This window comes from Triturus cristatus, chromosome 7, assembly GCF_964204655.1.
Source record: "Triturus cristatus chromosome 7, aTriCri1.1, whole genome shotgun sequence".
Taxonomy (NCBI): domain Eukaryota; kingdom Metazoa; phylum Chordata; class Amphibia; order Caudata; family Salamandridae; genus Triturus; species Triturus cristatus.
This window is the reverse complement of record NC_140590.1, coordinates 501515930-501543637: the sequence shown is the minus strand read 5'-3', so window position 1 is coordinate 501543637 and position 27708 is coordinate 501515930. Positions and strand designations below refer to the sequence as shown.

Sequence of the window (27708 nt, the reverse complement as noted above, 5' to 3'; positions counted from 1 at the left end):
ATGCAGGGATGCACCCTGTGACTCAAGTCCCACAACATGAGCAACATGGACCTAAGGGGGAATCACTGCCCCTACGTTTGTCCATGCTTCCATACTTGATTGATCATAGACATGACACATCTGTGTTTATTGGAATGTATTATACACATTTAGTGAAGTGTTGAAGCTGTCTTAGTACTGGGCCATGCAGACAATACTCTCCAATGTTGCCCCGTGAAGGGCCAGCCAGAATCCTTTAGGGATTGGCAAGTCACTCGGAAGGAGAAGAGTCCAGTCCGCAGGCTGATTGCTGTGTCATTGTTAGGCAAACAAAATATGGCAGTCCATGTCAAGGTTTGAGGTTAGTGTCGCAGAGTGTATCGGGGGACAGTGGAAGGTGTTATTCCAGGGCATGATGCAGAGGGCAGACCCAAGCAGAAACAAGCCATATGGCGGAGATGAATGCTACTGCTTCCTCCTTACCACTAAGGCATATTCATCCTCATCTTCGTCCTCTGACGTTTCATGTGCCTCACATGTGGGTGGTGGTGTTCGGTCTGCAGCACTGTGTGACACTGACACATCAGGGGCCGGAAATGTGGATGTAGAAGTAGCACCGACTTGCGCGGCTGGATCGGATGCTTCACTCGTTCGTTTCCTGGAAAAGTATTATAGTCATTACGGGAACATTATTCAAGGTCCTCCCTCTTGACTTGGACAACGGACACCTCGTTTCCTCACGGCTGTCCTACAATTTATACAGACTACTCATTCGGTCTCCTTGCTCTACAAGTATTGCCCTTGATCACTGATACAGTGGAGACATTAGATGCCCCAAGCTACGTCAGACATGTTATCAACTATTCATCTTCAATTCGAGTTTTGAATACTATTAGTCCCCAGATAATTGTCCTGAAGAGACCCCTTACCCAGAGTGGGTTGAAACGTCGTCGACACCAACAAAGGGAGAGCAAAAAAGATTTGTTACACTCTTACATGCCTCTCACTGTTTTTTTTTTTTTTTAAAGACCTCTTAAACACTATGTTCACTTTGTAGGCTATGATCATCTCACTGGGTTCTATTTTCACTTTTTTCACCATCTTTCTTATGTGCCTGAAAAATATAAAATGTCTGTGATACAATTGTGAATTGTGTAATAAATTGCATTTACTTCGGCTGAAGTAAATAAGCTCTCCAGGCTAACTAAGTATGTTTTCTTTGGCTTTTTGATTAAATCGGTTGGGAGTATAATTTCTACTCCTTATTGCAAACGGATTATTTTGAATAAGTTCCTTGTGGACATTTTTCTTACTTAACAGTAATACCCAGTTCACAGGGACATATGGGTCGCTCTTGTTTGTTATAAATAAATGTAGAAGTAGCAGCAGCATTCATCTGTGCAATGTCTTGTGGCATTACTCCCATGATGAGGATCTGCAGGGCATGGAAGATCCAATCTACAGCTTTCTCGTGTGCAGCTGTGGTAGCCATTCTTTGTGCCTGCATCCGCTCCATATTCACCATGACCCCCCTTATGTTTCCCAAATCATGGATGACATCGCTGTAGCCACTCTGACTAGACAGTTGTTGTGTCCGAGTCATGACTCCAGCGACACCAGCCATGGATTGTTGGAGGGCATGGGGCAGACTGTGGGTGTCCGTTAGGGAGTGTAAGTGGTCCCTGATGGGACTTAGACACCCACGTAGGGCATCTAGTTTGGCTGCCATGAGGTAGAACCCCACCCGCACCTGTTTAGCCAGCTCCTTCTGGCAGTCTAATACATGGTGTTGGAACACCATGGGTTCTTCTGTGAGGTGCTGGGAGCCAGACGTGGTGGTGGGTGCTTCCTGCTGTGTGGTCTGTGTAGGGGGTGGGCTCACCTGGATGGTGCTGGGCTGCCCTGCTACTGGAGGTGGGGTGCGGAGGTAGTCCATGAACCGTTGGAGTTCGTCATAGTCGATGTCCTGAGGGTCGTCTCCATCATCACTGACGTGATGTAGGGTCTGCTCTGCAGGAGGTGTTAATTGTCCCTCTGCAATGTAAAGGGGAGATGCAGTTTCACAGTGTGCTCCATGTATGTTGACGCATTGGCAAAGTTTACATACAGACTGCACGACAATGTACATTGTGACTGTGAGGAGATGCCTATTTGATGCGGGACATTGGACATTTGTACTACATCACTAATGTGAGGTTGTACTCGTACATTGTCATCTTACAGTTTCCTGCTATGCCAGATATGATTGGTGATTTTGGACGCACATGCGGCACTAGTTGTGTCCTGTGTTCTGTTGTGGAAGTGTTGCAGTTTGTACCACATTGTTGTCAATGTTGAGGTGCTTTTATTCTTATGTGTGTGTGCTGCATTGTGGGTGAGTAGCCCCTGCAGCTCTGATTTGGCTGCTCCTTGTCCCTCGCAGGCGGTGTGCCTTTGACTTTTGTGCTTCTACAGTGCTGATATGTTGCGGACTTGTTTAAATTGTGCTCTTGGTTGAGTTGTGACTCTTGGGCATGGTTTGTTCACAGATGTGCTTTTGACATCAGTGGTTATTTGTGCACGTGGATGTGTCAGAGTGTGACCTGCTCCTTTCCGGATGTGGTCCACACTCAGCCACCTCAGTGTTGTGGCGTGCACAATGTCATGATGATTGGACTGCATCCATGCTAGTCGTCATGTAGTGTCACTTGCATTGTCAGTGTGGCTCACAAATATGCATCTTTGCTGGGTTTCGCACGTGTGCATGTGTTGGTTGTGAGATTGGTGATGTGTGGGGTGGGACCCCTTTGGGCACATGGTGGACAGGGTCTACTTGGTGTTTGAATGTGTGCTGCGTTGTGCCACGGGGAACAGGGACATGATCCAGAGTCATTGTGCGTGTGCAGTGTGCTCTACTTAATTGTGCATGTGTGCCATTGTGCCCATCTCCCCCCGTCCCCCCAGTCCCTGGTCGGTACTCACCCTGGTGATGTTGTGTCAGGTCATGTTGAGCAGTATCCGCATCCCCAACTTCTGGCACCGTATCCCGACTGATAACTGTGGCCACCATTTTCTCCATGCCATCCATCTCCTGGTGTGCCACTGGACCCCCACTTCCAATCAGCGTTGCTGCTTTCATGTTGGCATCGAGTTTCTTCTTGGTTTTGCCCTGCACATCATTCCAGCGCCTGTTGACCTCTTCAATTATCCTCCTCAACGCTGCAACTGCATTCACATGGTCCAAGAGAGTCTGCCATATTTGGGTCTTTGTTGCCAATGACACGTTGGAGGTGACAAACAGTTGTTGGTAGTGTTCTATCACCTCCGTGACGATGATCCTGTTTTCCTGCGGACTGAACCGCGTCTTCCTCTTCCTCTTCTCCTTGGCCTTCCCCGACCCCGAGGTTCCTTGTTGGTCGTCTGTGGGGCTTGTGGGGTTCGCGTTGTCCTCTGCACTCGGTCCGGGTGCATCCATGGTGCTAAGCAGTTTATTTATTTTTTGTCTTTTTTTCTGCTTTTATAGTGCGTTTTCCCGCAAGACGCATGGGAATTGCAGGCTAGTCGCTGGTTATCGCTGATTGTTTCGCGATTTGGGGCATCACCACTTTTTTCGCATTCGTGTTTCACATTTTTTCGGCGTCGCATTGATTTTAACGCTATCATTTAGCGCGTTATCGTGAGACAATCACATGGTGCCGCCGGGTTGAGTTCACAATCGTAACACAGTGTTATTTTCCCGTGATAGACTGCGATGTGCAAAGATGCGTTAAGCTAATTTTGCGATGATACCACACGTTCTTGAGAATATCCCCCTCTGTGTGTAGGATTATATCAGCAGGGGTTTTCTATATAGCAAGCATGACATCTCACTCCATCGTAGATCTGAGGGTATCCTATCAATAAAAAAGTACTTCAGAACTTCCCATTTGCCTCCATCTGAGGCATGAATGTGTTGTGAAATTGGGTAGTTCACATGATTTTTGTTGATGACTCTAAAATGTTGAGAAATTCTTTTGTGCACCTACAGGGTCGTACTTTATATAAAGTATTTGTGACGCAGACATTGTAATGCATAAATAGCATAATCATTTTTACATGTTATATATTTTCCAATCTTAAAAATGTTCTTTCCTTTTATACATATTCCTACCTTGGTTTTATTGAGCCATGTTTACATGGTTTGCCTTTTTTAACAGAAAAAACTGTTTTTTTTTCAACCATGAATCCCCCTTGACTTACCTCTTCAAATTCTCTTTTTACTAAACTATCTTTTAGTGAGTTAACTTTTCTGAAAGTTAGAGTTGTTCGGGTTTGCAACTTACTACCTGTTACCTTATCGGATTTTAGTAACTTCCAGCTTTGTGATAATTGTTTCTGAATTCTAGAATATTTAGTGCTAAATATGGTCACATGTCTTAACTCTAAGGGTTTCCTTTTCTCTCTCTGAGGGCTGCAAAATAGTAGAGTCTCATTTCTTTATGTCCTACACTGTTAACTGCATCAGATACTATTGTTTCTGAGCATAATCTCTTCGTAAAATGACAAACCATCTAACTTTCTTTATTTTCAAAAGGAGTGTCCAAACAACACATTTGTTTTGCTCTAATTAGCTCATTCAGGGTATGGTCCATTTGTGACTCTTCAAATGAAAACTCCCTGTGTGTAGAATTATATTATCAGCAGGGGTTTCCTACATAGCAAGGACACAATCTCATTATCTTCGACAGTTCGTGTAATATTTAGAAAAGCAATTTCCTCCTTGCTGATGGTGTGGGTAAATTCAAGTTTTAAAACTTCATTAGTAAATTCTTCAATGAATTCTAAAACTTCCTTTTCTGCTCCCTTCCAAATGAGGAATAACTCGCCTATGAATCTTACCCACTGTATGATCTTACGGTTGTATTTAGACATATTTTAACATGTAGAACCTGCTATCTCAATTGGTGATAAAAAATATTGACAAAGAGAAATAGGTTTACCCTCGGACACCACCGTATCATGGCAAGCAATAAGTTAGTGTGTTGGCAAAATCTCGGGAATCTGGGGGCATATTAGCAAGGCCTTTATCGCCGCTTTAGCGGCACTTTTTGCCGCTAAAGTGGCGATTTTCTTATTGCCCTATCAGCAAGCTGTCGCTAACACACGTTAGTGACAGCTTTCTGGCGATAGCGGCTGGTTTTCCTATCGCCTTGCATGCCAGCGATAATTATCGCTAATGACATGCAAGGTAGGTGTTCCCAACTAAAAGCGACTGAAAACACAACTTCCCCCTATTAGCAACGCAGGCAAAGCGATTATTGCTAGTCTTTAACACCTGCTACAAACATGACTTACCTGTTTCTTTAGTGGGAGGTGGATTGTCAGGCTAAGTCCACCATGGCGTTAATGCGTGAATATCACTGGATTTCCAACGATATTCTGGCATTTCGCCGCTATCGCTAGATTTTTTATCACAGTGGAGCTAAACGTTGCTAATAGCGTGTTATCTCCGCGAAAATATCCTGCGATAGGCGGCGATAAAAACAAACGCACTAAGCGCGTTTTGCGATAATTATTGCTAATTGTTGCTAATGTCCCCCCTGGTTCGTAAAAAGTGTTCACATGCTTGCTCTTCAGCCACCTGGCTCTTGAGTACTCACGTAGAGTGATGTAACAACTAAAGTGATGAGTAGAAAGTACTCTTTCCATCTCACATCAAATATCATTGAATTTTTGATGTAGGAGGGCAGAGTCGCTATCATGGGGCATAAAAGGGAAATCGACGTAAATTGATGTGTTTTCAAAAAGATTATTTACATAATGGAGTTATCATTGTTTTTTTGTACTTTAGGTAAAAGAGCACTGGGATGTATGGATGGCAAATGTTTTAAAAACAAATATTCACCCCCAGTTCCACAAGGTCTTTATCCCACAAAGAGTACAGTGTGCACTATAAAAGACAACTCCATCACATACTATTTACTCACCACCCATGCTGACCAGGCTTTGCTTTTTCGAAATAGATGTTAAAGAAATATTTGGTTACAAAAGCAATAGAAATAATACAACTAGCAATACCACGCACTATACACGCCAAATACAATGCCTAAATTACAAAGATGGGAGCGTCATAATTTAGGTTACCACAAAGGCAAGTGGGTGATTGTGCTTCTTGCCAGAAGAGGTAGTGAAAGGAAAACTGGTCAGTGAATGTGGAGAAAACTAGAAACAGTTCCCGCTATGCAAAGATGAATATGGAGAGAAAGAATCGTCCGAATAATTACAATCGTCAGGCAATGTATATATTGGTTCGGTGTGAAGTGGCATGGTTTAAAGTTTCAGTTATAATGACTGCCATCACAGATATTTGCCGGTTTTCGTTTATAATAGTTTGAACACAACACAATGTCACAAAATGTGCCCGAATTACCCTCGTGTAAGTATGATTCTAAGGAGAATGTGTCGTGACTATTGGTAATTCCAAATTAAATTGTGGCTACGAAGAAATGATTGTCTGGGACTGCAGACAAATGGAAATGTCTGTGCTCGGAGGGAAGACGCGGGGCTGAATAACAAACAGTCCTGGTCAATCCGAAGCTGGCTGGAAATGAAGAGAAACAGCAGAAAGAACAGCGCTGGCCACCAAGGAGCTCCAAGGAGACAGGCACGCCGGAGAGTAGAGCAGAAAAAGACCTGTTTACTTGTGGAAGTTTACATACGCGCAAACTAGTATAATCATGTATAAGCAAATATTAGCAAAATACAACTTTTCCGTCTTCTCTTCCTCACAAACTGATTTCTATAATCTGTCCTTATGGACACACTACATAGGCCCTCATTATGAACTCTCCAGTGATGGGGCCGATATTCCGGTTCCAGGAGATACCTTTACTGGCTCTAAGGAGGGAGAGGTGATGTAGCCACTGGCTACTGTGCATGCGTGTGCCTGTATGTGTGTGTGAGATTATGTGTTTGTGTGTGGATGACTGTATGAATATATGGCACACACCTGTTGCTTCGGTAATATTAGTTGTAATGTTTGGCTTATGTGGGTATCCATGGCATTGAGGTACACACCCCAATATAATTCCTACACAGAAATAACGGTGGTAATTCTTGGTAAGTTGATTCAACTCCTGGAACACTGATGCTCACCATTGGTGTACTAATGGTCCTGACACGATGGTGGTAATAAATGAAAAAAATGTAGGCTTCCTTGGTATAGCTGTGTCGAATCCTGGTAAAATGTTGGTCTAAAAATGATGGTGTTAATTTCTAAAGTTATTGTGGACATACTCCAATCGCATCTTCCATGGCTGCTGGGTGTAAGCCGATCCTTTAATATAACTAAAAAGGCGATGTGTGATAAAAAAATGCCTAAATAAACATGATTTTTTCATGTAAATTCTAAAGCTTTGCTCACAATGAAAAGTGTGGATTTGTGCTGGAGTACCCTGTCTATAAAACCACTGTCCGGCCCCTCTATTGTGAGTTACTGGGGCTCTCATCTTTCTGATGGCAAAGTCCCCACTGGCTCTGCTGTGGGAAAACATTCTGCGATGGCCCAACAGAGAAGGCTGTCAGAGTAAGAACATCCGAACACTCACCTAAGAGAAGACGATCAGGAGCATTTTATTTTATGTCCATCATCACCAGACAAACCTGGCCGTCTTGAACAGCAAAAAAAGAACAAGCATTGGCATAGCCAATAAGTCTCACCTTTTGGACCTTAAAAGTGTTTAGACATGCAGCATATGAGCCTGGGTCTCTTGCTTCCCTCAATTAACAATTAACTCATGCTGCATGATGCAGGCGAGTAGACAGACGTAATGTGAAAGAACACTAAGGGGCATATGTACAAGTCCCTATCGCCACCACAGCGTCACTTTTGGTGGCAATGGGGGCTGCGCCTTATTTACAAGGCAGCATTAGGCCACTTCACATGGCTTAACGCTGCCTTGTAATTAAGGCCCCGTTTCACGCTATGGTTAGCTTCAAAGGGGTGGGCAGTGGGTGTTACGGTGGGCGGTCTACCGCAACACCCATTGATTTTTATGCTGCCCCAAATGTACAAGGGCAGGGTACAAAGGAGGCAGCATCAAATTGAAGACCATGTAAAACCTGCTTTTGCGGCCTGCGGTGGCCGCATGAAAGAGCGGGCCCAAACTCGTGCTGCCCGGGGCTGCCTTGCCCTCCCGATAGCCCGCCCTTGCTAAGCCACTGCTTCATCCCCTTTTGCTGCTTACAGGGGGAGATAGACTCTTGAAGGTTCTCACCCTAATTTAATTTTAGACGTCCCATATTACATCTTTTTACATTCTTGAAGCAACTTTGGAAGGGATGTATAGTTCTATGTGCGCTCATTCAGGCCACAGGCATGAGCAATTCATGTGTCCTTAAATACCTTTAATTATTGAGACGGTTGCTGTTCTTTATCAGTGGAGACTGCACAACATTTGTATATCAAACATATTAAGCAATTATCAAGATGATGATCTTGTAACCGCTTTGGTCAATCTCGTTATTATGCCTGGCACAGGGACCATATAACCCTCAGCAGGTTACAAACATTTCATGTTACAGACCACAGTCACCTACACTACATCTTTTAGAGTGTTTCAAATCTTCCGGATTCTGATCCAGAGAAAGTGACCAGGAATATTAAAACAGAACTGTTAGGAGAAAATCTTCACCATCATTGTAACCTCAGAGTAAGCAAACTCTGATCTTGCGAGGTGTATTCACTGAAGACAAACTTAAGTGTCCCCAGATTTTGTGAAGTCACACTTCGGAGGTTTAAACTGCCTGTAAGTAAAGGTGGTTGTTCCCATCCAGCATTTTTGCATGGTTGTGGCAGGACAGCAGGTCTAACATCATTACTCAGACTGGATCAGGGATGGTTGGTAACTTTCGTGCAATCCTCTGTAATTAGGAGTATCAATCCATCACCACTGGTGTAGGGTACTAGGAGTAGCCTCATTTATAAGGATTCCCCCATAGCAACAAGCACCCATCACTTTTCTCAACTGATGTAAAACATGAATATGTTGAGAGTGGGGATAGACCATACACTGCTCGAGATGAGACCATCCATCTGCAAATCTAATCTTGGCTGGTGCACGCATGGGGTATATGTAGGGCTTCCTCAGGTCTGTCAGCGTGTGGAGTATTCTACGGAACCCTATCAATACAATAGAAAGCACCACTGAGGCCCCATACCAATGGTAGTAAGGCACAGTCTCAATGGGGACTGAATAAATATCACTTTTTACATTATGTGATACCAAAATATTGTGTCCAGAATATTGTTAGTACAAATGTAACATATTATCGACTATCTTTCTCGAGAACAAAGTTAATCTGCTAAGTGATATTTTTTTAAATAATATTGTTTTATTTGATAACGTTTTCTTCAATATAATTGCAAAACATGTTTTTGGATTATATCTATATATATCAGCTAAAATATTATTTGTAGTTGTAAATGTCATTGGCAAAATTGATATTACTTTTTAAAGCATAGTTTGGAATTTAAAATATTTACTATCATTTTTTTTATGAGTTATATATAACATAGTAGCAGGTGATTGGGTTTAAAGGGGAATAGGGTGGAAGTAAATACAAATATAATCATTTTAATTGTATTGTTAATGTTGCATTGCAAATTAAATAATTAATTGATTAATATTTATCAATCAATCAGTCTTTATTCGATTTAAAAAGCAATCATAAAAGACACAAACATTGTACATAAAAACATACATTTCAATAAATACATTAAAATACCTTTTAAAAAAACATTAAACACTTCAATGGACTGACATGTAGTAATAAAAACATTTTGGAATTAAAATTGTCCCTGGCACAGCTGATGATAGGGAAAGCCCAAACACAGAATTCATTAAAGGCCATCAAGGGTACGCTTAATTGATTTTCTCCGCAATGCCCATGCCCAGCCCAAGTATTTTGCCAATGCGACAGAAACTATTGTCAAAGAGCTAGTGCGCAAAATGCGTAATGCTACAGCGCAGCTCCTTGTGCCGAGAGATTTGCACATTGGGGTAAGCCAAACGCGCCTTGGAATGGTAAATGCCGGGCAGGCAAACAGAAAGTGGGGAGCTGTTTCAATCGCAGCCCCGCATGCAGGGCACTGCAATTCCGAATTCCTGGCCCACCTTCCAGTCAAAAATCTAAGAGGCAAGGAGCCAGCTCTAAACTGGAAGTAGAGTTTCCTGTCGCCCACATTGGTCACCACATCCCAATATTGTTCAAGGCTGGGGGAGTCTTTAAACTCCAGAAAATTCCCGGACATCCCTGATGCTCTGCTCAATACCTGGGAATCAATTCTTTCCCAGTATGCTATTTTGAGAGAACTTTTTGATGGAAACTGGGCAGTAGCTGGGTCAGTCCACATCCCTTCCATACCCATGTCTTTTAAAGACGCATGTAAGTTCTTCAGCCACTCGATTTATGAAAGACATCAGATTTTATAATGTCCGTGAGGCCATTGGCATAATGGGAAAGTTCAGGAGTAGTCCAAAGCCTCCGCCAGTATAAAACCGGACGGAGCCTTGCAATATTAGTACAAATGTAACATATTATAGACTATCTTTCTCGAGAACAAAGTTAATCTGCTAAGTGATATTTTTTTAAATAATATTGTTTTATTTGATAACGTTTTCTTCAATATAATTGCAAAACATGTTTTTGGATTATATCTATATATATCAGCTAAAATATTATTTGTAGTTGTAAATGTCATTGGCAAAATTGATATTACTTTTTAAAGCATAGTTTGGAATTTAAAATATTTACTATCATTTTTTTTATGAGTTATATATAACATAGTAGCAGGTGATTGGGTTTAAAGGGGAATAGGGTGGAAGTAAATACAAATATAATCATTTTAATTGTATTGTTAATGTTGCATTGCTAATTAAATACTTAATTGATTAATATTTATGTAAATGGTTTTATTGTTTAATATTTATTTTATGTTTTGAAGTTGAATTAGTTACTTTTAAAGTATTTTTAAATTTTTACTTTTTGTTTAAATATTTAGTTTTTACTAGAATGTTGTTGGGTTTGTAGGGAACAGGGTGGGAAGTTGCCTAAATTGAAAAATAACTTTATATTAATGTTAATACAAGTTGTAACTGTTAACTATACAATTTATTATTAAGTAAATACATTGATTTTCTTTTAAATTGTTGTTTTATTTAAAGTTTAACTTTTACAGTATATTTTTGGGGATTGGGCCTTCTTTGTGACAGCAGCTATGGAATGTAATGAACTTCCCTCTAGGCTGTTCATCTTATATCCCCTTGTTTTGCTCAGAAAAATATTAGAAATCCCTTCTTTTGGAAAGTGTCCCTCTTTAAAGGGTCACCCCAACCTTTTTACCTTCCCCCTCCCCTTTTTGCTGAATTTGTTTTTGTTGACTTTATTACTCTGGGCACTTATTCACTGCTAACCAGTGTTAAAGTGCATGTGCTCTCTGCTTACAACATGGCAAAATTAGCTTATCCACAATTAGCATATTGAATTTACTTAAAAGTCCCTAGTAAAGTACACTACATGTACCCAGGGACTGTAAATTGAATGCTACTAGTGGACCTGCCGCACTGATTGTGGCACCCACTCAAGTAGCCTTTTAAACAGTCAACTTGGCAAGTTAACCCTCTGGCCAGGCCCAAACCTTCCTTTTTAGTTCTTGGCTAGACAGCGCTTGCTGTGTTCTAGGCAAGAGGTTTGACGCAGGGGCAAGAGCAGCTGACTCCAGAGAGTGGGGCACACGGTACGATCGCCGGCGGCAGCACAGCTTAGCATCATGTGACTCTGGGCAATAGCTCACTTAATCTCCCCAATGGTCCCAAGCTCCTTGAAACCTTCAGGGGTGATGTGTTAGCGCTTGACAAATATGGATTATGATCTGTAGGCTTACAGGCCACCCATCTCCTACCATGGGTAAACTTCAGCATCACTCTCATTTCCTTTAATGCCATTTGTCATGGTATGCATGCGACATGCCCTCTTTTTATGTTTGGCTCCCATAACACATTGACCAAGCACATGTCACCTTACATTGCTCCAGGTTTGCAGAGCATTTTTTTTCTTTGTTTTCAAGCAATCCATATGAGTACTTGTGTTTTCAGGTAGTCCCCCTTGTACACATACACACATACCAAAAATAACGCATGTGCATGTACATAAATGAATACTTATCTTAAATAGTTGTTAAAACACGACCCGCACCTGTTTATTTATTTTTTGCAAGATCCTATGGTATTGGAGCACTTGCTCAATTGTCCATCTGGCCATAGGGGAAAACAAGCAGATAGTATTGGAGCACTTTAAGTGCTCACCAGTTACATAACACAATGACACATTCATTTTTGGCAGTGAACCTTGATTCAATTTAGTTTTTTTACCTGTCGGTGCTTGCCCATCTTCCCATTCCCTCCTGCTTCCCTGCTTGACCTGTCCCCCAACTTCCTCCATCGTCAGTACTGTTATTTTGTTTGCGCGATTTGAGGGTATCAGCGTGCTTGTTCCGTTCTCCCTCATGCTGTGGTGCTAACATCAGCCGATTGTATTGGAGCACTTTCAGTGCTCACCAGTTACATAGCCCAATCACACATTCATTGGCGTAGGTAGGGGAAAGCACAACTGACTTGCCCAGACGCACAACATTTTCAGCTGCCACGAGATTCGAACTTGGTTCCCCAGTTTCCCTATCACCAGCTCTGGTCCCTATGCCACATCCTTGCTTCACTTCAAAGCTCCTCAATTGCTTCTCACTATAACTTCCACATTTGTTCAGCAAGACCCCATCAACACTGAACAAGCCTTGACAAAGTCAATAGATCTCGTTATGCTCAAGCTATTCGCTATGTTTTGTAGCAGCACATCTGCTGATCAGCATCGCTCAAAGTCACTGAGAAAAGCACTATGATGCTGCCAGCACTAGCCACGTCATAACACTTTTTGTGTTAGGTGGAGCAGGACAATAAACTCAAAACAAGTGGCAACAAGACTTGGCTTTGGCCTGACAACCTGTGATTCTGGACTTTCAGTAACTTTTAGCCATGCTTAACAGCAGATGTGCTGCTAGACAACATGGCTTAAAGACATTCACATTGCAAGGCCAATAGAGACCTATTGCCTTTGCTAATGCTGGTTAATACATAACAGTCACCCTTCAGGTAGGCCCTGGGCAGCCTAAGGGCAGGGTACAATGTATTTAAAAAGTAGGCATTTAGCTTGCGCAGATTAACAGCTCTTTGCATTGTTCCTTCAAGTAAAAGTGAACCGAAACGTATTACCAGGAAGTGTTGACTAGTCACCATGGCAGGGAAGGATTTTCCCAGTACAATGTTCTATTAAAACTGTGAAGCTGGAACTATAAATTTAAAGAATATTAAGCATGAGAGACTCATTTCAGATATAACAAACTCATTGTGTGCTCTGAGTCCTAAGTTGAACCCTGTAAGATACATAATAGAGTTTGAAACGCGTTGACTGCTATTATTCCACATACGTTTGTTGCAAGCATCTACCATGGATCCTCAAATTGTAATGTAATGTAATGTAATGTAAGGAGATTTCTAAAGCGCATGGCTGCCCTTGAGCGTCCCAGCGCTGGAAGATGCGACAGCGAGTTCAACCGGAGGCGAAGCAGAAGGTTATGGGAACAGCCATGTCTTTAGTGCCTTTCGAAATGGAAGCAGAATGTGTTGAGCCCGGAGGTCAGGCGGAAGGGAATTCCAAAGCTTGGACGCATGAACGGAAAAACGTCGACCTCCTGAACGAGCCTTCCTTATCTTAGGCGTTTGAATCAGATTGGCATACGAGGATCGGAGGATTCTGGTAGTGGTATAAGGGATCACAAGGTCCTTTAATATTGACGGCGCTTTACCCTGTATGATTTTATGGGTTAGGCACATAGCCTTAAAATGTATCCTTTGCTCAACAGGCAGCCAGTGTAAGGCTCTAATTGCTGGTCTGGCAGAGCACCGGGTCTTAGTGTTTGTGAGAATCCGGGCAGCGGCGTTTTGCACAACCTGAAGCCTGGCAATCACTTTTTTTGGAGCCCCGAGGTAAAGAGCATTACCATAATCCAATCTTGAAAGGATGAGACCCTGAAGGAGGAGTTTCCTTGATTCAGGTGGAAGCAAGGGAAGAATCTTACGGGTGGTGCGTAGGAGACCATGGCATGTTCCAGCCATTTTCCTTGCCTGGGTGCTTAGGGTGAGATTTTGATCAAGCCAGATCCCCAAGCTTTTAATTTCAGCTTTGGGGATTGGAGGTGCGCCCATGCAAGGAGGCCATAGAGACTCCGGCCGGAAGTAGGATTGGTTGCCTATCACCATAATCTCCGTCTTGTCGCCATTGAGTTTAAGGTGGGATAGGTTCATCCAGCTGACTATGTCCCTCAGGCAGGAGTGCAGATCTATTTCGGGGTTATCCTGTCGACTGAGGGAAACAACCAGCTGGGTGTCATCCGCGTAGGTCAGAAGTTTAATACCATACGGGACGACAATACCTTCTAATGGCGACATATACACGTTAAAGAGCGTAGGGCTTAACGATGAGCCCTGAGGTACTCCGCAGTGTATAGGAGTCTCCCTGGAGAGGAAATCGCCCTCCGCCACCTGGAAGGATCGATTGGCCAGAAATGACTTTAGCCACATCAGGGCCGAGCCAGAGATACCAAGATCCTGGAGTCTCTGGGCCAGGATACTGTGGTTGACGGTGTCGAAGGCCGCACTGAGGTCCAGAAGGATCACTGCCACTGATCCTCCTGTGTCGATGATTTTCCTCGCCTCTTCGACAACCGCCACCATCGCTGTTTCCGTACCCTGGCCAGGGCGGAAACCTGTCTGTGTGGATTTTAGCAATTTGTTGCTTTCCAGGAAATTTGATAGCTGACTGTTGATGAACTTTTCCGCTATCTTGCTCACGCATGGGAGCAGGGAAATAGGTCTGAAGTTGGCAAAATTATTCGGATCCAGGTTAGGCTTTTTTAGTAAGGCCTTGACAATCGCTTTCTTCCAGCTAGGTGGGACACATCCGCTTTCAATGGATGCGTTAATCAAACTCACCATGGGCGCCAGAATGGTGGAGGTGACTTGTTTCAGATGTCTGACAGGTGCTGGATCCAGCGGGGAGCCGCTTTTCAGGGATTGGAAGATGGGCCGCAAGGTTTCCTCACAGATGGGAAGGAACATATCAAGTTCTATGTGTGAGTTCTGAATCTGCTCTGAATGAGTGGATGCCGGATCGTTGGGAGGAAGTGGGGGAAGCTGAAGGAGGATCTTTTGAATCTTTTGTTCAAAGAACGCAGCTAGCTCGTTGCAATGGTTACACGGGAGATTAAATGTTAGAGGTGGCTCTGGAATTTTTAAAAGTTTTTTCATTATTTGAAAGGTTTCTCTAGATGAACAGGATGCCTTGCTAATTTTATCAGTGAAAAAGACAGTTTGCGCGTGTTTGAGGGCTTTTTTGTAGGTAAGAATGGCTACTTTGTATTCCCTTTTACTGTTGGAATCAAAGTCTTTCCTCCATGTTCTTTCTGCTCTCTTGCAGGTTTTTTTCAGGAGGCGGATCTCATGAGAGAACCATGGAGCGGAGGCTTTTTTCCTAGGTTTTAAGTACGGTTTTTTAGGCAAAACGGCATCAAGGGAATTTCCAACCCAGGACCTAAACTGCACGTCTGCCGAGTGCGGATTACTATCGGGCGCCGGCTTGGAGCGTTCTAATACATTCGCCCATTTATCCTGGTCAAGTTTCGGCCAGGGGCGAGAGGGTCTGCCCGGTGCTTGATTGGGCGGAGAAAAGGTCTTAATCTGCAGGCTTAGAGGAATAAGTCGATGATCAGTCCAGGGCACTGGTATCGGCATTCCTACCCTAAGGTCAGGAAAATTGCAGAAGATGGGATCCAGCAAGTGTCCGAGATTATGCGTGGGAAGATGTCGATGGTTTAATAGATGAAATTGATGGGCAGCGAGGTCTGCAATCAAGTCAGCTGCTGTGGCATCCTTAGTGTTATCAAACTGGACATTAAAGTCCCCTAAAATGAGGAAATTGGGTCGAGTGCTAGCCAGGGCCACGGAGCATTCCATGAGAGAGTTATGGAACTGTCCCATGGATCCTGGTGGGCGATAAATGAGGACTCCTGAGAGGGAGTTGCAAGGGGAGATTTGAATGATGAAATGGATGTTTTCACAATCCATCAATGGGCTGTCGAGAAATCTGCACGAGAAGAGGTCTTTAAAAATGACGGCTATTCCCCCTCCCCTGCCCTTCGGGCGGTTCAGATGTTGTATGGAGAAACCTTGGGGCAGTGCCTGCACGATATCCGCATCTGACTCGGGGGCGAGCCATGTTTCAGTGAGAAACAGAATCTCTAGATGATGTTCTTCCATAAGCAGATGGATTTCGTGGGCATGTTTGGGGAGAGATCTACAGTTCAGCAGGGCCATGTTGATAGTCGTCTGAGTGTTGATCTCGTTTATCGAGGGGGTAAAGTGAAAGGGACACTGGGGGCAGTTGGTACAGTGGGAATCTGCTCTCATTAAGTGTAAGCCTGTGTGTACAAGGGGCTGGTAGAGATGATGAAGGTAGACTCTGGAGTATGTAAGCCTTGAATTCTCGCCAGTGCCTTGCTCCTGGCTCGGTCTGGCGCGGACGGGCGCAGACGGGCTTACCTCTGGCGCACCTCCGGAGCGCCACCGGCGCGCCCGCTGCGCTCGTCCGCTGCGCTGCCGGAGGGGGCACATGATTTGTAGTTACGGATGTAGGAGGAAGAGGGCGTGGCCTCGCTGCACGCCGGAATGGCGTCGGCGCTCGACTCCTCTGCACAGCTGACCAGGTGAGCCTAATGCCCAGGATAAAAGTGCCAGGAGGGGGGGGGGATGTGCCGGTGAAAACAGAAAATACGTGACTCTCAAAGTTGTTAAAAACGTTGCACAACACACACTTTCCCGGCTTTCCGCCTCAGGAAAAACTCACAACCATCAACCGGAGCTTGTGGATCGGAGCCTTAAGTATGTTGGGTAGTGGGCGGGGCCTAGACAGGGGCGTCGCCTCCAAAAAGGGGCGTGGCCTCGCTGCACGCCGGAATGGCGTCGGCGCTCGACTCCTCTGCACAGCTGACCAGGTGAGCCTAATGCCCAGGATCAAAGTGCCAGGAGGGGGGGGGCATGTGCCGGTGAGAACAGAAAATACGTGACTCTCAAAGTTGTTAAAAACGTTGCACAACACACACTTTCCCGGCTTTCCGCCTCAGGAAAAACTCACAACCATCAACCGGAGCTTGTGGATCGGAGCCTTAAGTATGTTGGGTAGTGGGCGGGGCCTAGACAGGGGCGTCGCCTCCAAAAAGGGGCGTGGCCTCGCTGCACGCCGGAATGTGACTTTATATAAGTTGTAATTGAAATAGTGTATATTGAGCTTGCAATTGAAATAGTGTATATTTAGCCCAACTGGTGAACTGTTTGGTTTTGCCCTTGTTAAAGGAATATACAAGTAGGGTGTTGAAAGGCCAGCTTCAAAGGGCTGTGTTTAGCATGACAAAATGAGATATTATTTTTTAGAAATGACAGAACTGGAACTATTAAGATCTGTGTATTAGGTCTATATATCAAAATATTGTTTAATGTTTTGTCTTTTTTTGTTTTAAAGAATGTCACCTAATTTAATAATGTTGATGTGTCTCTATATTGTGTAATGTTTTGTGATAAATTGATGTTTTAATAGATGAATATTGCAATCTGGCAATTTTAGGAAATAAAAAATAACAGATGAAAAATAAAATATATGGTCATAGATATTGATTTGTGTTATCATGGTGTGAGATGATTGAATTGATATCAGTATTGGCACGTGTGAAGTTGTTTGTTTGTTAAATGGGTCGACCCTTACTGATTATGGGCCTAACCCTTTTTAGCTGATCATTTTGTGTAGGCACCCAGTGTGCTTTTGCCATAGGTCTGCATGCATTCTTTGTTCTAGACCTCCAGCTTCTTGTTGTGACCATTTGGCTGTTGGGCATTTTGTATATGTAGCCAGTGTGCTTTTGCCATAGTCTGCATGCATTCTTTGTTGTAGGCTTCCTGCTTCTTGTTGTGAACCTGTGGCTGGTGGCCATGTTGTGTAGACAGCCAGTGTGCTTTTCCCATAGGCCTGCATGCGTTATTTGTTCCAGGCCTCCAACTTCTTGTACCATGTGGCTGGTGGCCATTTTGTGTATGCACTGCAGCCAGTGTGTTTTTGCCATAGGGCTGCATGTGTTCTTTGTTCTAGGCCTCTAGCTTCTTCCTGTGACCATGTGGCTGGCGTCCATTTTGTGTAGGCAGCCAGTTTGGTTTTGCCATAGGCGTTCATGAATTCTTTGTTCTAGGCCTCCAGCTTCTTGTTGTACCATGTGGCTAGTGGCCATTTTGTGTATGCACTTCAGCCAGTGTGCTTTTGTTATAGGCCTGCATGCGTTATTTGTTCTAGGCCTCCAGCTTCCTATTGTGACTATGTGGGTGGCAGCCATTTTGTGGATCCAGCCAGTGAGCTTTCCCTATAGGTCTGTATGTCTTATCCTTGTTCCCAATGAATGCCTTCCTGTTATGTGTTGTTGTTGATGACAATGTGGCACTAGTTGGCAGCCATTTTGTGTGTCCAGCCAAATTCATTCCTTTTTTAAATAGGCCGCATGGATAGTTGAGCAGTTTAATATTATCTTATTGTTTTAGTTTTGAGGATAACTTCACTTATGTTTCATTATTTGAATTTTTTCATTTATTTAAGTATATTTTCAATTTTTGTGTATAATAACAAAAAATTGTTTATACCATTTTCGACTATATCTTGCATCAATGAAATCAACCCCATGTTTCCTATAGGTGCACAACAACATTCATTGTCTAGGGATTATTCCTTCCATTGCCATTTGTCAGGTGCACCTCCCTCAGTGCCACATCACGTGTCTTGAGTGATGTGATGTCACATGCCGCACATAAAGCAAACAGTTTCATCTGTATGTTGTTGTGTTTGCTCTATCTTATTCTTCCAGATTGGTCAGTCACCACAAATGTATTTGTTGGTGTGGTTTTCCCTTTTGCAAATGAGTAGATATATTTACACTGTATTGCTAATTAAGGAAGTAACAGCAGTGACCACACTAAATGTTATTTTTGGTTAGTGTTACGAATTGAACAGCAAAACTGCCACAGTTCACTGATGTCCTTCTTGCTTCTTTTCTTTTAGGTGCACGACAAGAAGACAACAACACATCACTCACAGTACTGCCAGAAAGAAGGCCTGTGCACAGCGTGAGCTTGATGTGTGAGTGACCCACACATCAGACATCTCTTCAATTTGTAAAGCTACGTGCCCCTGCTAATTGACAACTTCAAGCGGGCCCCAAAGAAAGCTGCCACTGTCAAGCCAAAAACTGTACCCAAGAAAGTAGTCAGTGAGCAGAAGGAGCTTACCACTATCACCACTGGTATGTCGCCCTAGATGGTTTTTGGAAAACAAAAAACTGTGCCTGCCGCACCAGCCTCCGGGGAGCAGGCTGGGAGGAGCACCTCCAAATCAGTGGACCCACCCCAATTTAGGTTCAAGTCCCTGTCGGTCACAGAGGCAGCCAGTTTAATTGTGGCAATGCTGATGAGCAGTGATGTTGACATTGACTTAGCTCTCTCGCAAAGTAGTACCCAATAATTGCAGGAAACTCAAAGTAGTGGACAACTACAAGAAAAACAGCCACAACCGCCAATAGTAGTTCCTGCCGAGGTTGGAGCAGTTCAAGAGATTGAGCTTCATGCTGAGGAAGTAGAGCAATCTGATCCTGAAGATCCATTGTCTTCTAGATCTCCAGCTAGAAAAAGGAGGGTTAGTGGTGCATCATCTTCTTCTTCAAGCCCACCTTCTGATGATCAAGACGCCACTAGGATTCCACCTCAGTCTGAGAGTGAAGCATGTCACAAGATGACTCAGATAAGGCTAGGGAAAAAGAAGGTTCCAGAAAGCCTTCGAGTTATGGAGGCAGATGTAGAAGAGGAGGATGAAGATGAGCCAGTCATCATGGATGTTAACCCAGCCCCAGTGGAGACTGACACTATACCATCCCTACTTCCCGGGGGATGTGGCAGCTGCACCACAGATATAACCACTGCTTCCTGCCATATTTGCAAAGTCCCAGCAGTGACCTACATCCACAACCACCTCAGTAGAAGTAGGTACTGCAGAGAGTCAAACTGCCCACCTACCGCCAGTTCATCCGACATTGGTATTGGTACCAGCACCAGAAAGTTGAGCTCCTCAGTTTGGGATTTCTTTTCGGTTAGCCAGAACCAGGCTAACATTGCCACATGCTCCCTTTGTGGAGCAAGTGTTAGTCAGGGTAAGCTTGGTACAAACTATGGCACCGGGGCCAAACAACCCATTTGAGAAAGCACCATACGATCTGTTGAGAGGCACACCTTAGCGGCCAAAAAACTACAAGTGTTGTTGGTGAAGGGGGTGAAAGCCGCTGAGTAGGGAATCTGAATCCAAGCAGATCACGGTGCAAGGTGAAGGAGAGGAAGAAGTCTTCATTACGGAAAGCAGCCTTCTCCCCAACAGTACAGTAGTAATGCCTACATCAGCAAAATAGCAATGGCACAAGACTCAGGTCGAGACACCAAGGCAATAGAGGACAGTGACTGCCCCTTTGAAAAGCACATTAAGCCTACGACTGCTTCCTCTCAAGTAGTCACCTGCATCAGTGGCATCAGTAAAGAAAAACATTCAGGCTACTATTCCTGCTATGTTTAGGCCAGAGGGGCAGTATGAACACAACCACCCAAAGGCAAGTTTTTACATCGCGAAGCTGGCTAAAATGCTAGCACTGAACCTCCTTCCTTTTTCTTTTATTGAAGGGGTGGGGTTTTCTTGAATTTGTGGCAGCATATGCCTGAAATGGAAGGTTCCCAGCCAGTCCTATTTTGCCAGAGTTGCTGTTCCAGTGCTACATCACAATGTGCTTAAATTGCTTGGACAAGCTTTGCAGCAGAATGCAGTCCACAGTATCCACTTAACAACAGACATGAGGACCAGTTGCCAAGCGACTGATTACATGTGCATCACTGCATACTGGATCTCTTTTGTGGAGGCTAGAGAAAAAATATCTGCAGATGTTGACACTGCTGAGAGTGTTAATGCTGCTCGGAACCATGCAACAATAGCGATGTTTGAACGGAGAAATCCTATGCAGCTGCAAATATTTTGAAAAACTTTAACAACAAGGTCTTTAAATGGCTGATGCCAAGAGGGCTAAAGACTAGATGTGCTGCCATGTACAATGGCAGTAATATAGCTAAGGCCATGGTGGGTATTTCAGGGTCCTGTTTTTGGTGCACTACATCAACATCATTGTACAGGACATTCTTAAAAAAGAAGACCAAGTAAGCAACTTACTGTCCACCTGCAGAAAAATATACACTCATTTCAGCCATTCATTTAAAGCCCAGAAAGAGCTAATGGTCATTCAGAGTGATAATAGAATGTTTGTTAAAGCACTCAAACAGGAGAAGCCAACATGCTGGAACTCCACTTGTTACATACTTGAAAGCCTGTTTGACAAGTGCAGACCTATCAAGGAATATGTCATGCAAAGAGGGAATGCAACTGTAAAAGGCATGATCGTTGAGATGGATGAATAGGGCCTAGTCAAATGACTGACAGAGATGCTGCTTTCTTTTGAGGCGTTCACACGAGAAGTTAGCAAAGAGGACAGTACCATGGGCCAAGCTATCCCATTGTTGCACGTGCTACAGGAACAGCTAGAGAATGTGTCTGCAATGTACCTAGGTGGGAAGGAAAAAAAGATACAAATAACTTGCTGGAGTGCGTAATCCTTTGCTTGTCTGCTAATTCAAGGGTGCAAAGAGACATTGTGTCCTCCAAACATTACATCTGTGCCACAATTCTTGATCCAGGCTATAAACCATTACCGTCCACTTTCAGTCCTTTTTCAGACGGGGTTGTTAGAAAATACAAAACATGGATAGCTGAACAAGACAGTGAGCTAGAAAAAGAACAGCAGGGAATTAGATGCCCACTGGTCCAGGGCACAAGTCCTGTGGTGCAGCCTTCAAGTACAAAGCAACTGACTAGTTTATACTGGCAGGGCTTAAGTCCAGCGCAGAAGCAAAGGTAAATGAGGTCAAGCAAAGTGGAGCACCAGCAATGAACATTGAGCGAATGGTCCAGGCCTATCTGGATGAGGCAACAGAGGTATACCTTGATCAAAACTCATTGGTGTATTGATATGGTAAGAGGCGTCAATGGCCAGTGTTCAGCAGTCTGGCAGTAAACTATCTTGCTTGCCCTGTAGCCAAATCTCTCCTGAGTGTGTTTTCAGTGCTGCTGGTGCCATTGTCACAGTGAGAAGGACCAGTCTCTCGCCCCAAAACATGGAGAGATTAACAATGATCAAAATGAGTCAGCACTTTAGACCACCAGATTACACCATATGTGAAGCACCACAGGAGGAAGATGATGGAGACTCAGGTCATGGAAGTAGTGTGCTAGATGACCTACTTTTGGGCGAACCACCAGAGTTTGAGGACCAGCTCTACTTCCCTGACTAAGAGGCTTTCTTTCTTTGAAAAAATAATATATATAGCTAGGGAACACTTGAAGGAAAGTAGGTTCTGCTTCTTATGGTTACCCTCACTTTTTGCTGATGTTTCACTGTTTTTCGACTTTAGTCTGGCTGGGGCCCTGCTAACCAAGACCCCAGCCTAGCTTCTTCCTCTCTAAAATGATTAACAGTACTTTAGGTACACTCCAGATTGGATTCTGGGGTACCCTTATAAGTCCCTAGTATATGATATACTATGTACCCAGGGTATAGGTACCCAACAGGCCAACCAGAGGCTGCAGCATGTATTATGCCACCCCTGGGAAGCCATCCAAAATGATACAACAGAGAAGCTACAGCAGCCTGTAAGGTGGTGCATGCCCCCCTTACTGAGATATAGGTTCACTATATATCTCCATATCACTGCACATATAAACCTATCAGTAACCCTATGGCAGGCCTTTCCAATCCAGAAGGCAGGGTGCTGTGTTTTATGTGAGATGGTGCCCATGCATGAAAAGGGCCCCTCTGTAGCCTTCGGAAACTTTATTCCGGGGTTGTTTGTGATGCAGCCAAACCATATACTCTTAAGTGCATTCTAACCAATCGGTAAATGCTATCTTCGGAATGGCTGCATGGAAACATGTCGTGTTTCAAACACCTTGTTATCATATCCCCACACCAGTAACTTGTGTGGGAATTTTATACCGCCCATCTAAAGGGAGAAACATGACAGCACCGGTATTCCCAGTACCAACTTAACAGAGTCTTAGCGTCACAAAATGGATGCTGCAGACATAGAATCGAGTCAGCCCTTCTGCTGCTGGATGAAACTCTGGCAGGGGAGGTCTGGACAATAGGCTTCCTGTCACAGGGAGGTGTGACCACCTCCCAGACAGGCTTTAGTGTATTGGGGCTGGGTGGGTGCACTCCAAGAGTGCTTTGAAGTCTGCACTGGGGGCACATTTGGTGTACCTGTGCATAGTCCAGCTCAAACCGGTTGCAGGGGCTACCAGCCCCTGCTCTGGCACGAAACTGGACAAAGGAAATGGGTGTGGCCACCCCTCTTTCCTGACCCTACCATAGGTGGGTCCCTAGAATTTGTCCCACCCGTTCCTTGGGAATAAGATAGGAACCGCTAGCTACAGGGCTTTAGATTTACATGGATGAAACTCTGATACATAATCCTGGAACTTCGATGATCTACAAGGCGCTAGATGACTGAAGAATCTCCATTGGAGTAAAGGAGTTACTGCCCGGCAAGGCAGGCACCTAAGATGCATCTGACTGGTTTGCATCTCCGAAGCTCCTGCTGGACTCCAAAAAAAGTTGCAACACAGAAGGTGGGTTTCCAGACTTCCCTGAGGCCAACCTGAGCTCCCAGCAAAGCTGAGACCCATAGCCCTTGTGGGGACCGTGGAAGCGGAACCTCTGGACACTGTCCACATTTGCAAGTGCATATGCTTCTCCTCAATCCTTGAGGCTGTACTTTGGGAAAGTTGTAGTCCACACCCCGAGCAGTGTCTCCACTGAAGATTACTGGCCTACACTGAGTGACCCATGGGCTGGTCTTGTGTGATTCCTCTCGAGGTCCATTTGCGATCCCTGGTCTGTCAACTGGTGGGTCCCTGTGAAGGCAACTCTAAATTTAATTCGGCTTACCTGGTTGCTCCAGATGTGCCCTGACTCTCCATCACTTGGGGGGTCCCCAGGACCTTGCTGGTCTGCACCGAAGCATCTTTTCTCTTCCTGCGTGGGTTGCTGTTGCCAAGGCTTGTTGTTTTCAATCGTAGCACTGACACTGCAGCACTCGACATCCTTTGTGGGACAGCTTGAATCCAGCTCCTGGTTGTCGTCGACACCTCCTGGTTTTTGTGGCTGCAGAGTCAAACTTCACCTCTTCGCACCTGAAACACCCGACATCGGTGGGTATTCGTCTATCGTGCCCCTGGTCACTGGCAAGTGACCCAGACTCTGCCCCCTCTGCTTTCAGGTTCTTCTGATCTTAGATCCAGGCTTGGATCACACCAGACACTTTTCTTCATCCCGGCAGCAGCACTTTGCAGCAGATCACCATTGAAATCAACGACGATTCCTGACACCATTTGACACCTATGCACCCAGCTTCCCTGGGTGAGGTAACTCGAGTACTCTGGTGCTCCCGTGGGTGTTGGCCCTAGGACCCCCTGAGTCTAAAGGGGTTTGCTCAAAGTCCTCTCCTAAGTGTCCTTAACTTCTAAAATTCCAACCGCGACTTTCCCATAGAATAGTACGGGACTCGCGCCTGTGGTCTCACACTGCACGCATCCCCCGTGGGACTCCTGTGTCACTACCTTGGGTGGTTCCTTGGGGTCCCCGCGATTCTACATGCTCTAGGCACTGTGTCTAGTCAAGTCGTGGTTCCTATACCACTTTCTTAATATATGGTTTGGTCTCCCCCTGGGGCCCATTGTATATTGTGCTGTTTACTGTCATTTTAGAACTGTATTATTGTTTATCTTGGACTCTAATCTCATAAAGAGATTAGTAGTGAGTGTTTACAAATACATACATATGTTTTATATATACCTTGTGTGGTTCTCATTTCATTTAGTTATTTAGGAGGTTGTAATCTGTTAAACCAAGCTGCTTTACACTCCTTCACGACTTAGCCTTAAGGCTGCTCTCCATAGCTACCACTAGGCTAGCTTTCAATAAAGGTTGTCTTAAACCTATTCATCAATAAGGGCTGTTTGGACTGGTACTAGGTGCCCACTATAACTAGTGGACAGCATATACCAGGCCAACTTCTCACAACATTTACTTTATTATTTGTGTGTGTCTCACTGTCTGGTTCACCAATTCATCCCCACCAAATTACTCTTAAACACATTGTTATTGCCGGATTGGAGTTGCAACTGTGTGCAGTCAGTGAAGAAGTCTGACTCCCGATCTGCCCTCCAAAGCCATTTCCCTCAAGTCATACATTGGATGGAGAATACAAACAAATGTATGCCTGCCTCCAACCCTGGGCCGTGACTATCTATGCTTTCCTACCCTAGAGGGACTGCCCTACCCACATTTGACATTTATAATTCGATTTACATTGGCAGTTCTTTGCTTCGTGAACAAATGGAGGATCTGCATTCTCCAATGTACCACCAATCGATCACGGTGAGCACACCGGAGAAACAGGTAAATGGTAGCATGCATTGCACGCTGAGTGATTGTTGTTTGTTATGATGTGAACTAGTGATATGTCATCATCATATGTGTTGAGATTGAGAAGAGATGAGATGAATCATGTGCTGACAGGCAATGTGAGACTGGGAGTTTGTTTACTACGCTTAATGTGTAAGCGATTAATTTGAGATTCGCAATGTCCATGGGCTACAGGCAGCTGATCAATAAATACAAATTTTACCCTGAAGGATATTTTTTGACCCACTCATCCTTCTCTGTCAGTCATATTACATTTTATCCATCCTTCCTCCTTCCATCCTTTTTTACCATCAATCCACCAAGGTCTGACTCTTCTTCATGAACTTTCTCTGCTGAGTTAAAGATATAGGCCACCATTATTTACTAAACTCCCGCTGTATATGCTATGGCTAGGTAAAGAAGGGTGTCTTCAACTGTTTAAAACTTAGACTCACTCGCATCAGTACAATTTACACCCTTGCAGCAAGTATATAAATTGTCCATAAGCAAGCAATATGACTTACCACTGCCAGCCACTGCCATTGGCTCACCCCCTGCAGCTGCGGCATCTGCACCCTAGGTGATGCCGCCGTCCCAGCTGGCCCCTCATTGGTGGTCGGTGCGGCTAGAAAAAACATTTAACATTTTTTAGATGCCATATGCATCTCCCCCTATTTATTTTTTTCTGTGGCAAAATTAAATATACATACATCACACACACATCACTAGAAATGTGGGTACAGTTACATTATGTCCTACCAAAAATTATAAAATATCAGATGGACATTTTGTTTTTGTTGGTGGCAATTTTTGAAAAGCCTCAGTCTCAAGAAGACAATCTGTAGAGAACTGAACTGAGGGGCTAGAGCTAATGGTGAATCTAAGTTTTTGAAAAGAAATGAGTGGCCAACTGGCCGGACAATCGGACATAATGTTTTCTTGGCTGGCAAATGTAATGGTGCCGTCCTCCTCCTCATACTTCCTTACAGCCATATAGCATGGTAATCAGTTCACCATCAATTGCTGCTAATAATACTAGGCCTAGATAAGAAGAAGACACAACTTTGGAGTGTCCAACGTGACTATGGCCACTCTCTCTTTTTACTGATTGAGCATCAGAAAGTAAAAGAAAGCCTTCTTCTCATCTCAATAAACATGCATAGAATACCGTACTTGGGCATGCATTCTGCACGACAGAGTAGTAGTACTAGTGCTAGTAGAGCAGTAAGGACCAATGTTTTGTCTGAGTCTTACAGTACCACCACTAAGCAGTCCACAAAATATATATGGGGAGGTGGAAAGCTGACTGAAAAACCAGAAGAAAGGAAGCTACAGACAGAGGCAATTTGAGGTGAAATACAGACAGATACTAGAAATATAAAATAATAATAGAATATTGCAGGGATTACAAGATTTTTAAAACAGATCAAAGAGGATTTGGGAAAAAAATTATACTAGGAAAAATGTAGAAAATAGTTCAAAGTATGGTGCAGTAAAAGTTAGGGAAATATATATTATTATTAACAATTGGAGGTTGCTGGGGCCAGCAGAGCCATTGACCATGGAGCATTCTTCCTGCTGGGAGGCACCTCCAGCTTTCTCACCTGCCTCGGACGATGATCTCTTGCCCGTGGATGCTGATACATGTAAGGCATAATTAAAGAGACAAGAAATAATTGATGGTAAATAAATAATCTCTCAACAATTTTTTGACAGATATTGGCAATTGCAATTACATTGAACTTTCCTAAATCATATCAACTAGTAGTAGACTAGTATTGTGGACCTATCTATTCCACATTTCCTAAACCTCCCTAGCTCACCTATTCCAAAGACTTTGGAAATAAATTGCAACAAATGATATTTGCTTCTAAGTTCCGATCTCATTTGCAATCATTCTCAACCCCCCTTTGACTGGTTTTACAAAAATAGCATACAAAAGTTTTATTATATATATATATATATAT

At 43.9% G+C, this 27708-nt stretch overlaps 1 long non-coding RNA gene across 1 annotated transcript; it reads right to left on the bottom strand.

The window, feature by feature from the left end:
- Positions 1 to 1877: 1877 nt before the first annotated feature.
- Positions 1878 to 27364, bottom strand: LOC146809985 (uncharacterized). Its single transcript, XR_014965609.1, has 3 exons — positions 27346 to 27364; positions 26266 to 26366; positions 1878 to 2013 (listed from the first exon to the last, which is right to left on the bottom strand). It is a non-coding gene; the product is annotated as an uncharacterized LOC146809985 (long non-coding RNA).
- Between the last annotated feature and the right edge of the window lie 344 nt (positions 27365 to 27708).